General features: G+C 42.6%; 1 protein-coding gene across 2 annotated transcripts in view; it reads right to left on the reverse strand.

Moving 5' to 3' along the window:
• The window catches only part of HERC2 (HECT and RLD domain containing E3 ubiquitin protein ligase 2), a 231,075-nt gene that overhangs the window by 180,700 nt on the left and 27,823 nt on the right, over window positions 1-22,552 (reverse strand). The gene's annotated exons all lie outside the window — the stretch shown is intronic.

The raw sequence follows: 22,552 nt of genomic DNA on the forward strand, positions 1-22,552 counted from the left end.
CTATAACCGCTTTTCAAAATACAACAGGTACTGGTCAGTCTATATGCAAATTTCTCTTCCAGAAATAGAAGTTATAACGTACATCATTAACAGAGTATCTGACGATTTAACAAAAAAAAAAAACAAGAATCATAATTGTAATTTAGTAATGAATGACTGTGTTTTGAACGACTCTTTTATAAAGAAACCAGTATGTCTTTCAAATTCTTTAAAGCACATGTCTTCTAAAACTATCCTATCAATTTCCTACCAGACTTCACAGTTAAGAAATTTAGTATTTGATATTTACCTACCTAAATTTCACACTAATTATTTTCATCCAATGATTCCCAACTGCTTACCCATGGGAGAATATAGTACAGAATGAAAGTATGATTCAAAAACCATTTTTTTTAAAGTCTATACAATGCTCTACTCCACTGCCAACTGAAAACCACTAATACACAGGGCCACTATCACTGACAAGAGTATTAATTCAGGAGTGCTGGGACACAGACAAGAAAGTTGACAATAATGATGTTAGGCCTTTGACAATTTAAACTTCAATCAAGGACAACTGCCGGGCTGGCGTTGTGGCATAGTGGGCTAAGCCTCCGTCTGCGGTGCTAGCATCCCACAGGAGCACTGGTTCATGTCCTGACTGGTCCTCTTCTGATACAGCTCTCTGCTATGGCCTGGGAATGTAGTAGAAGATGGCCCAGGTGCTTGGGCCCCTGCACCCACATGGGAGACCCAGAGGAGACTACTGGTTCCTGGCTTTGGATTGGTTCAGCTACAGCCATTGCGGACATCTGAGAAATGAATCAGCAGATGGAAGACCTTTCTGTCTCTGTCCGTAACCCTACTTCTCAAGTAAATAAATAAATCTTAAAAAATAAAAATAAAACTTACATGAACCTCCTCACATAGCAAGGAAAGCTAACCCTAACCTTACAGTATGAACAGTATTACTACAGAAGGCTGTTACTAAGTAATTCTCCAAATGATATAAGTGTAAATATATAATTAACCTGTTAAAGAGATTATATGCACTCTGATTACAAACAATGGAGGATCTAAACATCCCTAAGGAAACTGTTCCTTTGCTCCTAAGACTTCTGACACCAAACCTGGATTTTCACACTATACAGCTCTCTAAATCTCCCTGACACCAGTATGAACTCAACAATTCAACTGAATTCTGACACCAACTACCTGGAATTAGCAGGTAGTAAGTAGGAAGGCTCAGTATCACAGGACTGTTCTACTTCAAAAGCAGTTGCTAGGAGTAGGTCCCCAGGTTACCAACAACTGTCCAACTTTGGCTACAAACAGGAGGTTCAATAATTTGCTTCAATGCTTCACAGAATTCGGGGAAACACTGTACTTACTACTATTAGCTTATCATAATGGATATTGTAGGGGCTGGCTTTTTTGGCATTGCAGGTTAAGCCACCACTTGTGACACCAGCATCCAATAATGAAGTATTCCAGTTACTCTGCTTCTGATCCCACTCCCTGCTAATATGCCTAGGAAAGCAGTAGCAGATACTCCAAGTACTTGGGCCCTGGTCACCCAAATGGAAGGCCAGGATGGAGTTCCTGGCTCCTGGTTTCAGCCTGGCCCAGACCCAGCTATTGCAGCCATTGGGGATAAACTATCTTTCTTTCTTTCTCTCTCTCTCTCCACCACTCCCACCCTTGGTCGTTCTCCCTTTCAATTAAGTAAACCAACCTTGGTGGGGAGTTGGGGAAGATATTGTAAAGGATACAAAGGAACAGCCAGATAAAGAGGTTATACAGGACAAGGCTCAGGAAAGTCCCAAGTGCAGAAGACAACAGTGATGTTTCAGAGGGACTCATGATTGGACCTCGGCGACAAGCCTGTGCTAGCAGTGGCCCTGCCCAGAGTTGGCGTGAGGCTTTGGTGGGCGCCACAGGACCACAGGGATTACTTCCCTCAGCTGAGTCCCAGCAGGTGCACCCAGAGTGCCACTGCAGCCATCAGATGCCTTCCCTCCCACCCCTCTTATGCTGAATCCCAAACAACTCACTGAACTGTCTCAAAGGAGAACAAGTTTTACCAAAATGAATCCTGCCTCAGTTAACTGATCAAAAGGAAGAATCCTGACCCTCACAGACGGTCTTCCCCAGTGAAGAGTGGGGATCTGGTCCGAGTGCTAACCGTTGGAGCCACTGCAGCACCCTACCCTAAAGGCAAGAGAAGAAAGGAGCCGGTTTGATTCCTGAGTCACAGCCTGGCATCTGCCGTGGGAGGCCACCCTGCTAGGAGAGAGATGGACATGGGGAACTGAAGGACAGGCTAGGGGGCCTGGGATGTGGCAGCCCAGTCTTCCAGGAGAATGAAGAGAAAGGGATTGGGGTGGGGGGGGAGTTGGTGCTAGAGTAGGGAGATTTGCAAACGCTAACACATTTCCTGTGCAAGGCCCATTACCACTTGTCAGTTATTGTGAATATGTATATTTTAAGCAATAAGATTTGTCGCTCCCCGTCTTCGTGGGGGAACGACACAGGACCCTGCGCTGTTCCTTCGTCTGCTCGGCCCTCCCCGGGTTTGCTGCTGGTTCTTCCCGGGTTGGCTACTATCCCTTCCACCTCCGTGGAAGGGCAGCTCCCCCTGGCCGCATTCCCCACCTCCGCAGGGGAGCGGCACACCGCCGGCCGGCTTTCTCGGGGGCTGCACGGGTTCCCTTAGATGTTCCCCATAGATGTTCCTGGTGCATGCCGTCTCTCTCCTCCTTTATAGTCCTCCTCCGCCAATCCCAACTCGGCTGCCCACACGCCGAGTACGCTGCTCTCCAATCAGGAGCAAGTCCTACAGTTAATTGGTTGAACTGGAGGCAGCTGTGCGGAAGCTGTTTACTTCTCTCCCAGCGCCATATTGTGGGAGAGCAGATGCATAGAATAAGTCTTAATTCCAGCAACAGTCTAGTCCGGTTTGCTCCCCACAAGATTCAGCTGGCCAAACGTTTCTGGACTGACTCAATGACACATTTCCTGTGGTGTAATTGTTCTGAGGACAAAATGGCTCTAATCCCTGTGATAAGCCCAAATAAAAATCAATCTTCCCACACCCAAAAAAAAGAGTCCCAAGTGCAGAAGTGTCTCTCCCCATGGAGATGTGGTGCACCACCCTCCCAGCACGTGCCTGCATTCACCACCCTGGAAGCTCTCCAAAGCCATGTAGAGCTTCTGTAGAGGCCTCAATATACAAGCATGATTGATTAGATCACTGGTCGCTGGTGAGTAACTCAAGCCTCTTTCGCCTCATCCACCCTGAGGTTCGGAATGGGGCTTTAAAGTCCCAACTCTAATTACCTTTTGGTCTTTTGGGGGATCAGCACCCCTACTACATTCCTGAAGCTACCTAAAACTCCAGACACTAGTCATTTCATTAGCATACAAAAGACACCCATCCAAAGGTTTTAGAATCTCTTGCGTCAAGAAAAAGGACACAATCAAATATAAGAAGCTCCTACCATTGCACTACTCAGGAAATTACAAGAGTTTCAGCAGCAATGTTTCATGAATTAGGGCCAAAGACAAATCATATATTTAGTATCTGACAATATCTACAACCAGCAAGAGATAACAAAACTCCTGTATCCCAACAGAAAAATAGTAGCCATCCAATAGAACACAGGGAAATTCACTCACTAGAAAAGAATCCCAAATGGCTACTGCTATGAAGACATATGCAAAAACATATTTAGACAGATATAAAACACTGAAATATTACCATACATTTACCAAACTGGCAAATACTAGAAACCTAGAATATAAGCTTCAAGACAGAATTTTTTATTTTCACTTTTTCTTCTGGTTTTGTTCAGATATATCCCAAGTGCCTAGAACAGTATGTGCCACATACTAGCACACAGTAATCTGCTCTATAACTAAATTATACCAAATGTTGGTAGAAATGTGGAGCTGGAGGCACGGACCTCAAGGCACTGCTGAGGGAGGGCAGGTGCAGAAGCCAGAGCAATCAAGTGCAACCAATAAAGGGAAGGTTTGCCAGTCCCTTCCAGGGTCCGCCCCCTAACCTGCACAGAGCTGTTGCACAGGCCCAGGAGGCACCCACGCAGGGCAGTCTACGGTTAAGAGGAGGATGTGGAGGACAGAAATCATGCACCAGTCTAAGGAACCACATATAACACCTAGAGCTGCAGTGCTGTATGGTAAAGGGAATGAACTCATGCTAAAGAACTGCGCATTCCAATGACATAAAGTCTCTGAACACTGGTATGTTATATAGTGGCATAAAAACAAAAAGATACACAAAAGCATTACAAAGGAAAGCATTTTGGGGCCAGCGCTGTGGCGCAGCGGGTTAATGCCCTGGCTTGAAGCGCCAGCATCCCATATGGGTGCCAGTTCGAGACCCAGCTGCTCCACTTCTAATCCAGCTCTCTGCTATGGCCTGGGAATGCAGTAGAGGATGGCCTAAGTCGTTGGGCTCCTGCACCCGCATGGAAGAAGAAGCTCCTGGCTCCTGGCTTCGGATTCACATAGCTCCAGCCATTGCAGCCAATTGGGGAGTGAACCATCAGATGGAAGACCTTTCTCTCTCTCTCTGTCCCTCCTCTCTCTGTGTAACTCTGACTTTCAAATAAATAAATAAATCTTTAAAAAAAAAAAAAAGGAAAGGAAAGCATCTTAAATGATGGACCTTGAAAATAATGACAGGATCTGAAGAACATAAATAACCTGAATCCTATCACCTGAACATGTCACACTACTTTCCACCTCTTGCCACGGCCACTCTTTTTTTTTTTTTTTTTTTTTTACAGAAGATCAGTTTAGTATGCATTAATTCAAGATTTCAACAGTTTGCACCCCCATAGAAACACAAAGTAAAAAATACTGTTTGAGTACTCGTTATAGCATTAAATATCAATGTACAGCACATTAAGGACAGAGATCCTACATGAGGAGTAAGTGCAGAGTGACTCCTGTTGTTGACTTTACCAATTGACACTCCTGTCTATGGCATCAGTAATCTCCCTATGCTCCAGTCATGAGTTTCCAAGGCTATGGAAGCCCTCTGAGTTCTCCGACTCTTATCTTGTTTAGACAAGGTCATAGTCAAAGTGGAGGTTCTCTCCTCCCTTCAGAGAAAGGTACCTCCTTCTTTGAAGACCTGTTCTTTCCACTGGGATCTCACTCACAGAGATCTTTTTGCCAGAGTGTCTTGGCTTTGCATGCCTGAAATACTCTCATGGGCTTTTCAGCCAGATCAGAATGCCTTTAGGGCTGATTCTGAGGCCAGAGTGCTGTTTAGGACATCCACCATTCTATGAGTCTGCTGAGTATCTCGCTTCCCATGTTGGATCACTCTCCCTTTTATTCTATCAGTTAGTAGTAGCAGGTACTAGACTTGTTTATGTGCTTCCTTTGACTCTTAGTCCTTTCATTATGATCAACTGTGAACTGAAATTGATCACTTGGACTGGTGAGATGGCATTGGTACATGCCACCTTGATGGGATTAAATTGGAGTCCCCTGGTATGTTTCTAACTCTACCATTTGGGGCAAGTCAGCTTGAGCATGTCCCAAATTGTACATCTTTTCCCGCTCTTATTCCTACTCTTATGTTTAACAGGGATCACATTTCAGTTAAATTTCAACACTTAAGAATAACGCCACAGCTACTCTTAACAGTTCCTCTCTTGTTTACAGAAATATGCAATAAGCTCCTGGGCCTTAAGTATGTTTTTTATAATGTGTAAATTTGTGTGTATTATGAATGTAAAATCAGATGCATCTTTAAATTAAATATTACAAACTTGCTAAAGTTATAGAAATATCAGGATTCTATTTATTTTTTTATTTGAAACAGAGAAAGAGAAAGATATACTCCATCCACTGGTTCACTCCCCAAACAGCCACAACAGCTGAGGCTGGACCAGGCCAAAGCCAGAAGCCTAGCTTCTCTCATGGGTGGCAGGGGCCCAAGCACTTAGGCCATTTTCCACTACCTTCCCAGGCACATTAGCAAGGAGCTGGATCAGAAGCACAGCAGGCAGGACTCAAACCAGTGCTCTGATACAGGATGCCAGCATCACAAACAGCAGCTTAACACGTACCACAACGCTAGACCCTAAATCAGGTTCTCAACCCTCACTGCATATCAGAAATGGGGTTGGGAGAAGCATGTATGCATGCACATATATACATACAGATTTTCAATGCCAAGACTAAGTTCTAGGCCTGAGTTTCTGATTCAGTGATCTAAGGTGTGTCTTGGCACTTGCAGGTTTAAATTCCCAGATGATTCTATCACTCAATCAAGATTAAGGGTCACTGGCCTGGAAAATAAAACATTACTAAAACAATGCAAATACAAATGACCAAACCAAAATGCTAGTTTTACATATCATAGCCATTCTTGATAATAAAGCCATGAAAAACAAAGTTTAAAAAAAATTAAGACAAGAAGATACCAATTCTCTCCAAAGTGATCTAAAGATTCAACAAAATCCTAATCAAAATTCCCAATGAGCATTTAATAGAAATTGGTAAGCTTACTCTACAGTTAAAGTCATGTCTCCACAGAAGGGAATAAATTAAACCTACACTAAGTATTGCTTTGAACATCAAAAAAAAAAAAAAAAAAAAGCAAGAACTTAGTTTCAAATTATTTTCAAGTAACTTAACTTCAACCTAAGAAAAACATTTAAGAATATTTAAGGAATACAAAATATGCAGCATCCAAACAGGCAAAATTCACACCGCTGGTAACCTACTAAGACTGCCAAGTGATCAAAAGGCAAGACAATACGACCCAAAATGAATATTATCAATCAGGAGAAGCCCACCCAGAATTAATAAAGTTGTTTCTTAAGAGGAAGGTTACTCTCAACAATGCAGTTTAAAAACAGAGCCCTATAATAATTGCTTCAATTAAACATAATCATTTAACACCTACCATGTGCCAGATACTTATTCCTAAAACCAAGATCTCAAATCTAAGTAAGATGTGGTCCTGCCTTCAATGAATTCCTTATTACAAGAGCTAAATGGTTGTATTTTGCATCTACCAAAAGAGCTAAATAGAGTGTAACAAACACAACAATGTTGGAATACTCAAAATTGCTTGAGATGGTTGTTAAAAGAAGAAAAGAAAGGATATTTAAATTTAGAGAGGCAGACACCAGGCACAGAGTGCACCAGTTTTCACTGGCACTCCATTGCTACTTGCCACACTTCCACCATCAGATCAGGGGCTCACCAATGAATGTATCATTCTATAAATTCTCCCCCTCATATTATCTGCATCTCCAAAATCTTGGAGGTTAGCTACATTTTTGGATTTACTAACTTAATTTGACTTCACCAATAACCCTGAATACTTTCTTGCCCCCCAGTATGGTAAATTCCCCCTCTGTTACTACCAAAAAGCAATATGACTACCACAGGTTGCAAACACGCATATAGTCTTGAGATGTAAGTGAATATATTAAATAAATAACTATTCCTAAACCCTGTATTTGCCAGCAGTGAGCTGCTGTAAATCCATTGCTAAGGCCTAGATGTCCAAGTGTTGTTGGATCAGTATAATTCCACTATGAAATGGATAAAGTTAGTCTATCACAGTTTAGTTTCATGTAAAACTCTCAATTCACAACCATAGTTCAAAGTATCAGTATTTAAACAATACTCTATTGATGTACCTTTTAAGCAATATAAACTTACCAAGAATAAAGAAAAATATTAAGGAAAATATGCATTTTACTCGAGATAAGAGAAGAAAATTTTTATCTTCTAAAATATGTGCTAATTTGGTTTTCAAAGAAAAAATTAGGAACATTAATAGCTAATATCTAAAAATTAAACATCAAAAATGGTTTCAGGACTAACGTTTGTTTTAGTGGTTAAAATACCAGTTAACAGACTCATATACTAGAGTATCTGTGTTCAATACCCAGCTCCTGACTCCAGCTTCTTAATGCAGATTCTAGGAGAGCAATGATGGCTCAAGTAATTGGATTCCTATCACCCAAATGGGGGACCTGGACTGAGTCCCAGCCTCAGTGCCCAGTCCAGCCATGGACCACTGCATACATCTGGGGAGTGAACTAGTAGAGAGAAGTTCATTCATTTCTTATATCTCCTCCACCCCCAACCTCTGGAATAAGTAAATAAATAATGGTTTCCAGGTGGTGGTTTCAGGTGCAATAAAGTAAGGCCATACCCCCCCTATCTGTCCCACTGAAAGCAACTATAAAATCTAGACAAAATAATATATGGATCAACTATGTGAGGGCATTAAAAGGAAGCAGCAGCCGATGTAGCTGGGAGGACCACAAAACCAGACATACTTACTGATTCTCCCTCGGATATATCCCAGCATGAATTTAATGCAGCCAGAAATCCAGATATGCGTACTGTGGGCAGAAGGGCACCAGGGAAAACTCCCTAATTTGTCTCCAATAGTGGGAAAAGGATCTCCTAGGAGACAGAAGGAGTGTGGAAATCTGCCTTGTCACTTCTCCATTCTCTTTCCCACACCCCGGGAAATTCTGTAATGGCAGGAGGCAGTGGAGGCCAGGGAATTGGTTTCTCCACTCAGGGAGGTGGGAGTCCTTCGTTACGGGTTTTGTCTTCCTCTGTACCCTCACCACTTGGGCCCACACATAATTGCTGCAAAAGATGGTTTCTGGCCAGAGAACCAAAAGCAGGAGACCCAAAGAACCAGGGTACTAGAGCCAAAGCCAGGGGGATTGCTGTGAGGACCTCAGGAACGTGACCTCATCAAGTTGTTTGTCAACCACCGGATTCTCTCCAGTGAAGACAAGCTTGGAGGAAGTCCTGATCAGTACACCAAAGAAGCCGAGGGTTGAGCTGACAGCCAGCCCCCTCTCCTGGTCAACACTAAGTGCCCTCTAGGGACCTGAGAACGGAGCTGACATCTGAGCTTCAGCCCACAGATGCTGGGTTGGAACTTGTAACATAAATATAACCAAGTCAATCACTGCTGTAGAAATCCAACAAGAGGTGGTCTCAGAATGTAAAATTTAAAATATCTAGGCCACAACAGAAAATCATCCAAATAGGAGAACAACAGAAACCTCAAATGGCAAGGTAAAGACAACAGATACAAATGAGGTAACATCAATGCTGGAATTTTCTGACAAACATTTTAAACTACCTATTATAAAATTGCTCAAATGAAAACATTCTTGAAATAAACAGAAAAGCAGAAAGTCACAACAAAGAAATAAAAGATATAAAGAGCCAAATGGAAACTTTTAGAATAGGAAAAAATAACAAATGTTTAAATAATGACTGACGGATTCTTTTTCTTTTTCTTTTCTTTTTTTTTTTTTTTTTTTTTTTTTTTTTTTTTTTTTGACAGGCAGAGTGGACAGTGAGAGAGAGAGAGACAGAGAGAAAGGTTTTCCTTTTGCCGTTGGTTCACCCTCCAATAGCCGCCACGGCTGGCGTGCCGCGCTGATCAGAAGCCAGGAGCCAGGTGCTTCTCCTGGTCTCCCATGCGGGTGCAGGGCCCAAGGAGCTGGGCCATCCTCCACTGCACTCCCTGGCCACAGCAGAGAGCTGGCCTGGAAGGGGGGCAACCGGGACAGAATCCGGCGCCCCGACCAGGACTAGAACCCGGTATGCTGGCGCCGCAAGGCAGAGGATTAGCCTATTGAGCTGCGGTGCCGGCCGACTAATGGATTCTTAACAGAGTGGAGATAACAGAGAAAAGAGCCAATGAACTGAAGAACAAAGATAAAGAGATTAAAAACTGGAAATAATCTATGGCACTGTGAAAATATAACAAAAAAAAAAAAAACCCACCTAATACTGATGTCATCAGAGTCACAGAGCACAGGAAATGTACAAGTGTGAAAAAGTGTCTGAAACAAAAAGCTCCATAAAGTTGGCAGAAGACAAAAATCTACAGATTGAAGAATCTGAGCAAATTCCAAACAAGACAAAGCCAAAGGAAGCCTGCTAAACACTACACAGAGAAAAATGTGAAAAGTGCCAGAGAAAAAATAATCATTATCTATAAGACAATGTGGTGGGTGGACTGAAATGAAGACCCAATGTTATATGTGCTTGACATCAGGCAAAATCCTGAGGGCCTGGAATGGCCTCTCCACAAGGTCTTTTCCCTGGCTTATATAAGGTTTTGAATAAGCCAAACAACCCTCCTTCTCATTGAGACCAGGCATGGACCTACCTTTCCCTGAGTGGTAAACTTCATTCCCTAATAGCCCACATGTACTCAAATAAGCCTGTCAAACACTTTTAGTTCACACGGGAACTAAGGTCACCTCAACCTCCTGCTACTACAAAGTCTGCCTCCTACAGCCCCTGGTGATTCACTCTGTTTCCAAGTGCAATGTCTACATGGTTCTGTGTGGCATGCCATGCCCCTCACCCCTCAGGTTGTAACTACCCCCTAGTATGGCTAATAAACTACTATCTCACCTGCCTGGTATCAAGGGTCACATATCCCACCACCCTCACATAACCCTAGTAAGGAATCCCCTACAGCTATGGACAGACCAAAGCTTTAACCACTTTCTCCTCGGCTATTTAACTGGTTCCATGATACAGCTTTCTCTGTGAAAATATTTGAAAAGAAACAAAATTAGCTTGGCAAACAAGCACATGAAAAGATGCTCAATGGGGCCAGCACTGCAGCATGGAGGGTTAAGCCTCTGCCATATAGGGATCCTATATGGGCCCAGTTCGTGTCCCAGCTGCTCCACTTCCGATTCAGCTCCCTGCTAACAATGCACCTGGAAGATGACCCAAGTGCCTGAGCCCCTGTGCCCACATTGACTCCCGGCTGCAGGTCAGCTCAGCTCCAGCCACTGCAACCAATTGGGGAGTAAATCAGCAGATGGAGACTGATTGATTGCTTGCTCTCTAGCTCTCTCGCTCGCTCGTGCTCTCGCTCTCTCTCTCTCTCTCTGCCCCCCCTCCTGTAACTCTGCCTATCAAATAAACAAATCTTAAAAAAAAAAAAAAGAAAGAAAGAAAGAAAAGATGCTCAACATAATTAGCCACTAAAGAAATACAAACTAAAATCACAGCAAGACATTAGAAAGGTGAAAATATAAGATATTGATACAAGCAGGCCCTTAGGTATCAGGGGTCAAGAAGCCACTTGGGATCCCTACATCCCATTTCTTTGTTAAGAGCCCCAGCTCCAGTTCCCATTCTAGCTCTCTGCTAATGTGCACCCAGAAGGCAGCAGTTAATGGCTCAAGTACTTTGGTTCCTGCCACTCACAAGGAGACCAGGACTCCATCCTGGGCTCCTGGTTTCAGCCTGAATCTGCCCCAGGTATTACAGGCGTTTGGGGAGTGTACCAGCAGACAGAAGCTCGTTCACTTGCTCTCTGCTATTCAAATAAACAAAAATAAATTTTAAAAATGCTTTATTCTAAAACAAAAAAACTTACTGATAATACTAATAATAATAATATTGACAGAATGGAAGAAAGAGAAACTGACACACCCTGTTCTTGGGAATACAAAATAATAAAGCCTCTTTAGGAAAGAGTTTAACAGTATTTTATAAAATGAAACAGACTTTTCACAAGATCCAACAGCCACACTAGTAGCTGTTTATTCTAGAGAGTGAACACTATATTTACATAAAATCTGTACAGGAACTTTTACAGTAACATTATTATAATTGCCAAAAAACTGACACCACCACAATGTCCTTCAGTAGATGAATGCGTGAGTGTACTGTGGTACATGCAAATGATGAATATTATTCATCCACAAAAATAACTATTAATACATAGAACAACATGAATGAATCTCAAAGATATAACTGATGAGTAAATTAGGCCAGTTTCAAAATGTTACATAATGTAGAATTCCAGTCACATGACATGGTCTAAAACATAAAACTACCCTGATGGACATGAGATCAGTAGTTGCCAATACTTAAAGTTCACAGAATGTGGGATACAAGAAAGTCTCACAAAGGAGTTTTGGAAATGATAAAATTATCCTGTATCATGATTATCGGGGCAATTACACAAATTCATACATGTGTTAAAATTTATTGAATTGGGGACCAGCATTGTGACATTGTGGCACAAGGGGTAAAGCTGCCACCTGCAGTGCCGGCATCCCATATGGGCGCTGGTTGGAGTCGGCTATTCCACTTACAATCCAGCTCTCTGCTATGGTCTGGGAAGGCAGTGGAGAATGGCCCAAGTCCTTGGGCCCCTGCAAACTGAGTGGGAAACACAGAAGAAGCTCCTGGCTCCTGGCTCCTGGCTCTGGATCTACCCAGCTACAGTCATTGTGGCCATTTGGGAAGTGAACCACCAAATGAAAGAACTTGCTCTCACTCTCTCTCTCTGCCTCTGCCTCTCTGTAACTGTGCCTTTCAAATAAATAAATAAATTTTAAAAAAACAAAGTCACAGAAAATGGAATAAAAGAGTAAGATTATTTTGGTGCAAAATATTTCTGCATACAAGAGGTCTTCCAAAAAAGCCCATGAAAGATGTATTATGAAAAAAAAACATCCATATCATAGTGAGATAACGTTCCAAATTAATGCAGAAGATGCATGTATTTGTGCATGAAAAGAAAGGACTAGATACATAAAAACACACATACAAATGATCTTCAAAAAGTTTGTGAAAAAATGTGTTTTATGTTCCTGTATATAGGAAAAATACATCAAATCTGTACATCTTAAATAAAACTTTCAAAAAAGTCAAAAATAAAAAATAAAATAAATGTATTAAAATGTATTTTATGAAAAGACTACTGGGGTAGACATTGTGGCCCAGGGTAGAATCACCGCTTGAGATACCTGCATCCCATATTAAAGTGCCAGTTTGGGTCCCATCTACCACACTTCTGAAGCAGCTTCCTGCTCATGCACCTGGGAAGGCAGCAGACGATGACTCAAATACTTGAGGAACTGACAGCCATATGGGAGATCCAGGAGATCCTGGCTCCCAGCTCATGGCTCCTGGTTTCAGCCTGGCCCTACCCCAACTATTGTGGCCATCTTGGAAAGTGACCTAGCCTCTCTCTGTAACTCTGACTTTCAATAAATAACTAAATCTTTTAAAAGGGGGGGGGCAGCACCATGGCTCATTTGGTTAGTCCTCTGCCTGCAGCACCAGCAACCCACATGGGTGCTGGTTCTAGTCCCGGCTGCTCCTCTTCCGTTCCAGCTCTCTGCTATGGCCTGGGATAGCAGTAGAAGATAGCCCAAGTCCCTGGGCCCCTGCAACCCACATGGGAGACCAGGAAGAAACACCTGGCTCCTGGCGTGGCTCCGGCTGTGCCGGCCATTTGGGGGGTGAGCCAACAGAAGGAAGACCTTTCTCTGTCTCTCTCTCTCACTAACTCTGTCAAATAAATTAAAAAAAAAAAAATAGAATGGGGTAGGCATTTGGCCTAGCAGTTAAGATGCCAACACTCCAGGTTCTCACTCCAGCTGCCTGTTCATGAAGACCCTGGGAGGCAGCAGGTGCTGACTCAAATGGTTGGGTGCCTCCCATCCACATGGGAGACTTGATTGAGCTGCCAGCTCAGAGCTTTGCCCATGCTCAGTCACTGTTGTTGTAGGCCTCTGGAAAATGAAACAATAGATGACAGTTTCTCTCTCTCTCAAATAAATATTTTTTAAAGAATGAAAAATTCTTAATTTTAATCTCAGTCTGCGCAGAACACAAGTTGTACCATCTCTTCTTCAAGATGAAAAGCTTTGACAGTCACCAGGAAACAGATAAGAAGCATCACCAAGTACACTTCAAGATTACTCTCAGGAGCATAAATTAGAATACTTTGCAATAGCAAAGGAGTATGAAGCCCCGGGGGTCAGGAAAACTACCAACAATAATTAGCTCCTCCAGCTCAAAGACAGCATCACCCGCATTAGCCTGAGTATTTGCCTACTCTCCTTTTCACCAGGGTACAGCTCAATGTTTACAGAGAAAAAACACAAGGATTAAGTGTGACATGACCACAGCTGTTTTGGCTGTAATTGCCATCTTGCCCTTTAGTTAACACAGTCATCCCTAACCTTATGGGACAAACAAAATAACTAAGATAACCGGCTGGGCTGGGCTTGCCTTGCCTTATGAAATAAGCCTATCTAATGCCTGGAACATTAATGTTGCAAGAAAGTACAAGTGCACTTAGGTTAGCCATGGACCACCTTTGTCTAGCTGAATATAAAATCCCTATTAGTTTGCTTTTTGTCACTATAACTGAAATACCTGAGAGAAGCTTTTAGGAAGGAAAGTTTATTTGGTCTCACAGTTCTGGAAGTTCACAATCCAAAACGTGGTGGCCCCATTAGTGTGGCATCTGCTGAGGGCACTGGATGGAATTACACATGCTGAGAAAGGATCACCAGGCAAGCTAGGCAGAAGGAAACAGGCACACACCCCTCTGTGCACTCTCCCCTTATAAAGTCATCATGATTTGATAGAGGGACCTGATAACCTTAACCAATCTAATCACCTTCAAACACCATAAGCTCGGTTAAGTTCCATTCTTAATCCATTAGCATAAGACTCTGGGGATCAAGCCCTTGACACACGGGTCTTTGGGAGATACCCAATTTATAATCCAAACCATAACAACCCCTTGCTACTGACTAGGCATTCAGGGATTTATTATCTCATGGCCACAAGAAGCCAAGATCCTGTCCCTAGGTTTCCCAATAAACTACATTTTGTGTAATCCTGCATGTATCAATCTCCTTCTTCATTCTTCACAACTGTAGCCTCTGGCAGCTGATTCATTTATATCAGGGTTTTCCTGAAACCAAAAACAGAACATACATTGCCCAAACACATGGCAAATTGTAGAATGCTGTGGAGAAGGAAAAGCCAAGATGGCTAACCTTGGAAGGCCCCAGGCAATAGCCTTAGGGACCACTGAGGATGGGAACAGGCGAGCAAATTCCAGGTACTCTAATACTCATCTTTGAAGATGGAACTAAACCTGTCCAGCTAGGATGAGCAACTTGTACAAATCAACCAAGGAAAATTCTGTTGAAAGCACTATGTCCAGGACATAGTTACCAAGGAGAGAAGCTCGAGGTGCCAGGTTAGCTGCAGCCTAGCGAGGTAGGGCCAGGAGCTCTGTGCAAGCCCCAGGGAGGTAGGCAAAGAGGCACATGAGGAGGAGCATTGCTCCACACTCATCAGAGAGACCTGCATTCCGTTGTTCAAGAAGGTCTGCCCACTCGTGTTTTTCTTTTTACTTTAATACCTTTAAAAAGATTGTGGGAGCCAACATTGTGGCACAGCAGGTTAAGCCGCTGCTGCAACACCAGCATCCCAAATCAGAGTGTAAGCTGGGAGTCCTGGCTGCCCCGCTTCCAACACAGCTTCCAGCTAATGAGGCTGGGAAGGCAGCTGATGTGGGCCCAAAGTGCTTGGGCTTCTGCCACCCAAGTGGGAGACCCAGATGGAGTTTCTGGCTCCTAGCTTCAGCCTGGCCTAGCGCTGGCTGTTGTGATCATTTGCAGTCATTTGTGGTCACTAGCAGATGGAAGATCTTAATCTGTCTCTCCCCCTCTCCCTGCTGCTCTATATTTCAAATAAATAAATATTTAAAAAATAGATTATGGGAAAACCTATGGATAACAAAGTGTATTACAGTACCCCAGAGGAACAGAACCAATAGAAATGTAAGGGGGTGGCAGGGGGAAGGGGAGGAAGCAGCGGGAATGGAAGTAGGGAAGGGGAAAGGAGTGAGAGTAGGGTGGTGAGAATGGAGGGAACAGAGAGATTAATTATGTTAATACAAGTCTAAAATCTGCAGGATAGACTCTGAGGCTGGAGCCGCAGGGAAGAATGGTTATTGTGGCATAAGTCTGAAGGTAGTCTACAGGCACAATTCTTTCTTGTTCAGGGGAATGTGTGTTTCTGTTCTAGTCAAGCCCTCAACCAGGCCTACCACATTAGGGATTTAAATGTCAACTTTATCTTAAAAGACACTTTCAGAACAATATTGGACCAAATATTTGGGAAACAAGGACAAATAAATAAAATGAACTATCATGTTAAGGTCCCAATTTATCAAATACTAGTTAAAGGGGGACATCACACAACGTATTTTTTTTATGACACTGAAAACCTTTTTTCTATTTACAAAGAACTACAAGTACAAATTTGAGACATTAGTTGTGGAAATTTAATGGTACAAAACCACAGACACAGCATTCAAATTTCCCTTGACTATTGAAATATAAAGCTGCAGTACAATACTGATTACCTACAGTTCATTTTATCAGAGGTAACACTGATAATGTAACAATATCACAAACAACACAAGAACTGCGCAGATTAAGATGTGCCTTAATGGAAAATGCACTTAATACAAAATATTGAATTCTCAAATTGAAAAAAATCCATCAAACCAATAATGGAATTCTTAAAAGATGGAGAAAATTAAGGATGAATACTTAGTAGGGAGGAATAAGAGAGCAAAGAAGTTCAAACCAATCTGAGTGACATATAAAGGGTATTCACCTTCAGTGTCTCAGGGTCCTCTGGAAATCTACAGCCCTGGTCTGGCTGGAGGCCACAGGTCAGGAGATCGGCTCACTTACTCATGCCACTAATATTCACTGTATCCCTATTGTGTGCCGAGTACTCTGCCTGTTGCTGGAGCTCTTAGGATGAAAACAATGGAGCCTGCTCCTAGGTCACAGCTAAGTACAACAACTGTCTCAACCCAGTGTGAGGGATGTACGGTAAAATTATGGGGCCCTGGCCACCTACCTATTGGAACCTACCCTGGTAGTTTCTTGCATCATCCCGTTATGTTTTTTTTATATCACTGACGCACTATCCCCAGTTAGAATGTAAACTCCCTGGGGCCAGCACTGTGGCAAAACAGGTTAAGCCAGTGCCTCAACACCAGCATTCCATATGAGTGCTGGTTCAAGTACAGGTTGCTCCACTTCTAATCCAGCTCCCTACAGATGCACCTGAGAAAGTAGCAGATCATGACCCAAGTACTTGGGCCTCTGCACCCACATGGGACACCGGGATGGAGTTTCAGGCTTTTGGCTTCAGTCTGGCCTAGCCATCATGGCCATTTGGGGAGGGAACCAGCAGACAGAAGATCTGTGTGTGTGTCTTTCTCTGTCTCTCCTTTTCTTCATGTAATTCTGCCTTTCATATAAATAATAAATCTTAAAAGAAGAATGTGAATTCCATGAAAGCAGAGACCATGCCTGGCTCGTTTGTTACCATATGCTAGTGCCTCCAGCTATCCTCACCCAGAGATGCACCCAACTCATCAAATAAGTCAGTGATCAATGAGGGAATGAGTCAACGACCCACACACCCTGCAGCATGCTGAGCATCTCATGGGTGAATACATCAGAGCAGCTCACTGGGCCCATGGTGTGGAGGAAAATATGCTATAGAGGAAGCTGTACATGGGACCACGGCCCAGGACCCAGTAGACTGTCCATAGTCTGGGATGTGCTTCTCCCCACTCACTGATCTCTTCTCCATCCATGGAACGGTCTCAGGCAGGGTAAATTCACTGATTTCAAAGAAAAAAATGAAGTCACACCAGAAACTGAGAGTTCAACCCCAAATGTTATATTACTACACTTTTTGTACAACTCTCCTAACCTTGGTTAATCCATATTTTTAAAAAATTATGTTTCTTACATGCATTTATACACTCATACATTATCTCTGAAATATATCAAAACTAATAACAAAACATCTAAGGAGAAAAAAAGGCAAGTATCTGAAGAACAGGACTAGAAAGGAATTGACTGCTGAAAACTCTAAACTTCTGGATGTCATAACCTGGGCATGAAATATAAGGTTATAAAAGAAGTTAAAATATTAAAAATGTTCTAACATGAAACTTAAAATAGGTATGTGGTATAAAAGATTTGGAGGGGTCAGCGTTGTGGCATAGTGGGTAAAGGTGCCATATGCAACACCAGCATACGATATGGGCACCAGTTCAAGTCCCAGCTACTCCACTTCCTATTCCAGCTCCCTGCTAATGACCCAAGAAATGCAGCAGAAGATAGCCCAAGTGTTTGGGCCCCAACCACCCATGTGGCAAACCCAGAAGAAGCTCCTGGCTCCTGGTTTCGGCCTGGCCTGGCCCAAGCCACTGCAGCCATCTGGGGAGTGAACCAAAGGATGGAAGATATCTCTCTCTCATTCTCTCTCTCTAAAATTATATTAAGTCTAAAATCTCTCTCTCTCTCTGTAACTCTTTCAAATAAAAAATAAAAATAAAAACAAAAACAAAAACAAAATTCCTGCTCCAAGTTCTCTAATAGGAAACAGGACTTCAGTCTCTCTGAAAGGTAAATACCTCACGGCCCAGGTGCAGTCCTAACATGGCCATCATTCCACAGAAGCACTGAGCACCTCCTAAGTGCCAGGCACTGTGCTCAGCACAGGTGACTCACAGAGACAAGAGAACTTACAAACGAGCAGACACTAACACTCTCCTGTCTGCAGCTAAAAAGCCACTCTGACAACCACAAACCTGAGAGCAATAATGAAAGCTAGACACCGTGCCAGGCCCATCACACACTTTCATCAGCTCATTCGTCAGTCCAAAAACCGTCGGAAGTAGGTGTGTTTCATCAATCCCAATATTCACCGTTGGCCAAGTTCAGCAAATCAAAGTGTTGCATCCACCAACAGCTTGTCAGATTCATGGGCAGTGTGTTCTCTCTTTGTGATAAATGACAGTGCACCTTAACACGAGGCATCTTAGGCATTAAACATGCTGTTACCACCCCTATTCCAGGACAGCCAGCCACTGCCGGCCCCAGGGAACACATCTCACCATGGCATAGCCAGCTGCAAGGCCAGGCACCAAATTACTTTTCAGGAGTTTCACAACACTGAAACATCGGATAAGTAAAAATAATTCAGAATCATTAAACAGAAAACTCATGTAGCAAGGAAAGCTTCCTTTGCAACACAAGTAAAACCGGAAATACCTTTCACTGCATCTTTATAAAATATTTTCCTACCTCTAGAAGGAATTATCAATTATTATTAACTAATTATGGAGTCTAGGCTATTTGGTAACACACCTATTCCAATTGGCTTAAAAGACTAAGGCTTATGTGATCTAATCAATTGGAAATCAAGAATTCCCAGAAAAACAAAGAAATTTCTGATTCTTTAAATAATGGTCAGCCTTTTATGAGGGAAATTTAAAAAAGAAGTCTCTCAGAAACTGCTAATTCAGAAATATATGTAATATATAATATTTATATATATATATATATATAAATAAAAAATCCAAATTCACAGAATCCAGGTGACTCTTTAGAGAAACAGACAGACTAAATTATTCTGGTTACAGATGCCTTTGTCTTCATGCACTGATGTGCTAACAGCATAGCATTTAACACAACAACATACATGTTTTGTAAGCCTGGGGTTTGTTTTCCAAGGAAGGCCTAGTTAATCCAAATTTTCTGAACTTTCTGCACAGGCTGTACTTACCAGGCAGAGAGACATGAATTTCACCCAGCAATTTAAGATTATGAAAATGGGGCCAGCCATCTGACACATCAGGTTAAGCCACCACTTGCAATGCTGGCCTCCCATGTGAGAAAGACAGTTCAAATCCTATCTGTTCTGCTTCAGATCCAGCTTCCTACTAATGTGCCTGGGAAGGCAGCAGAAGACGTCCCATCTACTTGGGCCCCTGCCAACCATGTGGGAGATCCAGATGGAGTTCCTGGTCCTGGTTTCAACCTGGCCCAGACCTGTGGTAGCCATTTAGGGAGAGAACTTCAGAGTGGAAGATTTCTCTCTCTCTCTCTGTCTCTCCTGCTCTGTCACTCTGCCTTTGAAATAAATAAATAAATTTTTAAGAAAAGTGTGAAAATGCTAACATTATAGACTTATTCTAGTGGAATAAAATTCTGACAAATGTTTTTATGTCACCAGAAACCAGGCTGTTCTATGGAGTATCAGCTTACAAGCAATGTTCAAATCTGTCTTTAACCTAAAGACATTAGCCCAATATTAAATTAAGGGAGTTGGGGTCAGGGTTATGGGACAGCAGAAGCACCAGTATGAGTCCCAACTGCTCCATTTCCAATACAGCTCTCTCATGATGCACCTGGGAGAGCAGAGGAGGATGGCCCAAGTGCTTGAGTTCTGGCCATCCACCTTGGAGACTCAGATGGAGTTCCTGGCTCCTGGCATTAGCCTTGCCCAGCCCCGGCCACTGTGGTCATTTGAGGAGAGAATCAGCAGATGGAAGATCAATATCTCTCACTCTCTCTGTCTCTCCCTCTCTCTCTCTGTAACTCTGCCTTTCAAAAAAATATGTTAAAAACAACTTTTTAAAAAATTAAGTAACTGAATTGATAGTCAATCTGTGAACAGATCCTTGAACTCTTGAACAAATCCTAAAAGAGAATAAAGAAATCATCAATCACCAACCACAGGTTAGTAAATACATGAAACATGCTTTTATCTCTTATTGCTACCAAGCAACAGGACTCACTCTTTGCACCTGTTAATGAGCACGCTTTTCTTGCTCATTAAACATGTAAAATGAAGCACTTACAGTGTGAACTCGAGCTCTCCTAAAATGCTCAAATCCATACTTCCTGTTTTTTAACCATGGTAAATACAAATATAAATGTGGTCTTTGTCCCAGGTTCCTGATACAGAGCTCCTAAAGCCTCATATATTCGGATCTATATAGCTCCTGGTCAGGGCCGGTCACCAGAAAGACCAAACATGACATGAGAGGGTGGGAACTTTTTGCCACATACCAGGGGAAGGGGGCAGCTGGAGATTGGGTTATAAAAACTTGAACACTTGGAGCTGGTGAGCTGCTGGAAGGGTAGGATGTCAGAAGAGGGGATGGCGGTTGCGACCCCTCCCACTTCCCTATTCCTTGCCGTATGCATGTCTTCCATTGGCTATTCCTGAATTGCATCCTTTAGAATAAAGCAATAAACTTATTTTCCTGCATTGTGTGAGTCATCCTAGGGAGGTCACAGGAAGCCCCAAATCTCTAGTAAACCAGCAGAAATATGAGTAGCTTTAGAATCCCATTTAGAACCCAGCTAGTGTCTAAAGTGGGACAGTCTTGAGAGACTGAGCCTTCATCCTTTTGGGTCATGCTAACACTTGCTGTGTCCAAAATGAACTGAACTGCTGGATGTCCAGTTGGTGCTGGAAAATTGTAGAACTGGTATGGAAACCACTTTCTATTTAGTATCTATCAGGAGAAAAAGCACTATATGAATTAGAAGTTACTTAATTTGGATAAAAGTTATAATCAATATGAATAGCTAAGATTAAACCAGAAAGAATGGTGGCACAAAAATGTAACATGTATGCAAGATAATGGAAGAAATACAGTAAATTTTGCCTTAGAAAAAAAAGTCTGATTAAGCCAGAACATGAAAGGTAGTAAAAGACTAGCAAGCAGATACAGTAAATTAAAGGTTTGAGGGAAAGTAAACTTCATCTGCCTTGGCTACAATACCTGCAAAAAGGAATTAGAAATGACAAAGGTGATCAATTAAAAATAAGAGTGAGCCCTCTTTACTACCAGACTGGGCATCCTCTCTGCGACCAGGGCAAGCCAGCCCCAGAGCAGTCACAGCACAGCCTCACCCCTGAGGCCCAGGTCAGCCTCCCCTGGGAGCTTTTGGATACTATCTTCCTGCAGGTGTTCTTATACCACAACGTCACAACAGTCTTACGCACTCCCAAGGTACATGGGATAACAAACGACGGCTCCCACATCACCGAACTCATGACTCCATACTCACAAGCAGGAGGAAAGATAAAAATAAAAATAATTGATTTGGGGATGCACCTTATTTCTAATAAGCTATCATTATGGTTAGAGCTGCCCAGCACTTGAGGCCCACAATGTGAGAAAAACCATCAAATGAAAAACAAGAAAATTAACCCTCCCTAGACAAACTTCGTACCACTAGGACGCTATGGAAATAAGCACACTGCAGTTCCAAGGACAAGGGTCAAGGCCTCACTGCTTCATCGAGCTCTAAACCCCAGGTGGGCACTGAACACATCTTCATAACTGCTGAAATTCCTACCCTGCTCAGATTTCATCTTGTCCATTCCAATACTGTCAGTAACTACAAACAACTAGCCAGAACCTTCAGTCTTATCAGCTGCTTCTTTACTACACTCACCCAAGAGCCTCTGGACCAAGCAAAAGTCAAAACAAACAAGGACAATTTCAGACCCTCAGAGAATTACTGATCCTGTAGGGGAGAGACTCACAGACAAGAGCAAAGATCTCAGCAAAAACCAACATCACTGCTTCCAGGTCACAACACCAACTACATCTCAGACATAATACGGGTGGGTAAGCTAACCTTTCCAGAAAGGACTCAAGAACTTGAACAATAAGAAGCAATTATTGAGGACAACTAATTATGGTTGATTTGGAATACAGTCTCTTTTTTAATGTTCAATTTTCCAGTGAATGCACAAGGAAACTCTTTTCCTTTCTTTTTGGTCTCAAAAACCCACTACAATAGACTAGGTCTGTGCAACTGAAATGACTCACTGT

This window comes from Oryctolagus cuniculus, chromosome 12 (genome assembly GCF_051225735.1).
Source record: "Oryctolagus cuniculus isolate XC-2025 breed Fujian yellow rabbit chromosome 12, ASM5122573v1, whole genome shotgun sequence".
Classification (NCBI taxonomy): domain Eukaryota; kingdom Metazoa; phylum Chordata; class Mammalia; order Lagomorpha; family Leporidae; genus Oryctolagus; species Oryctolagus cuniculus.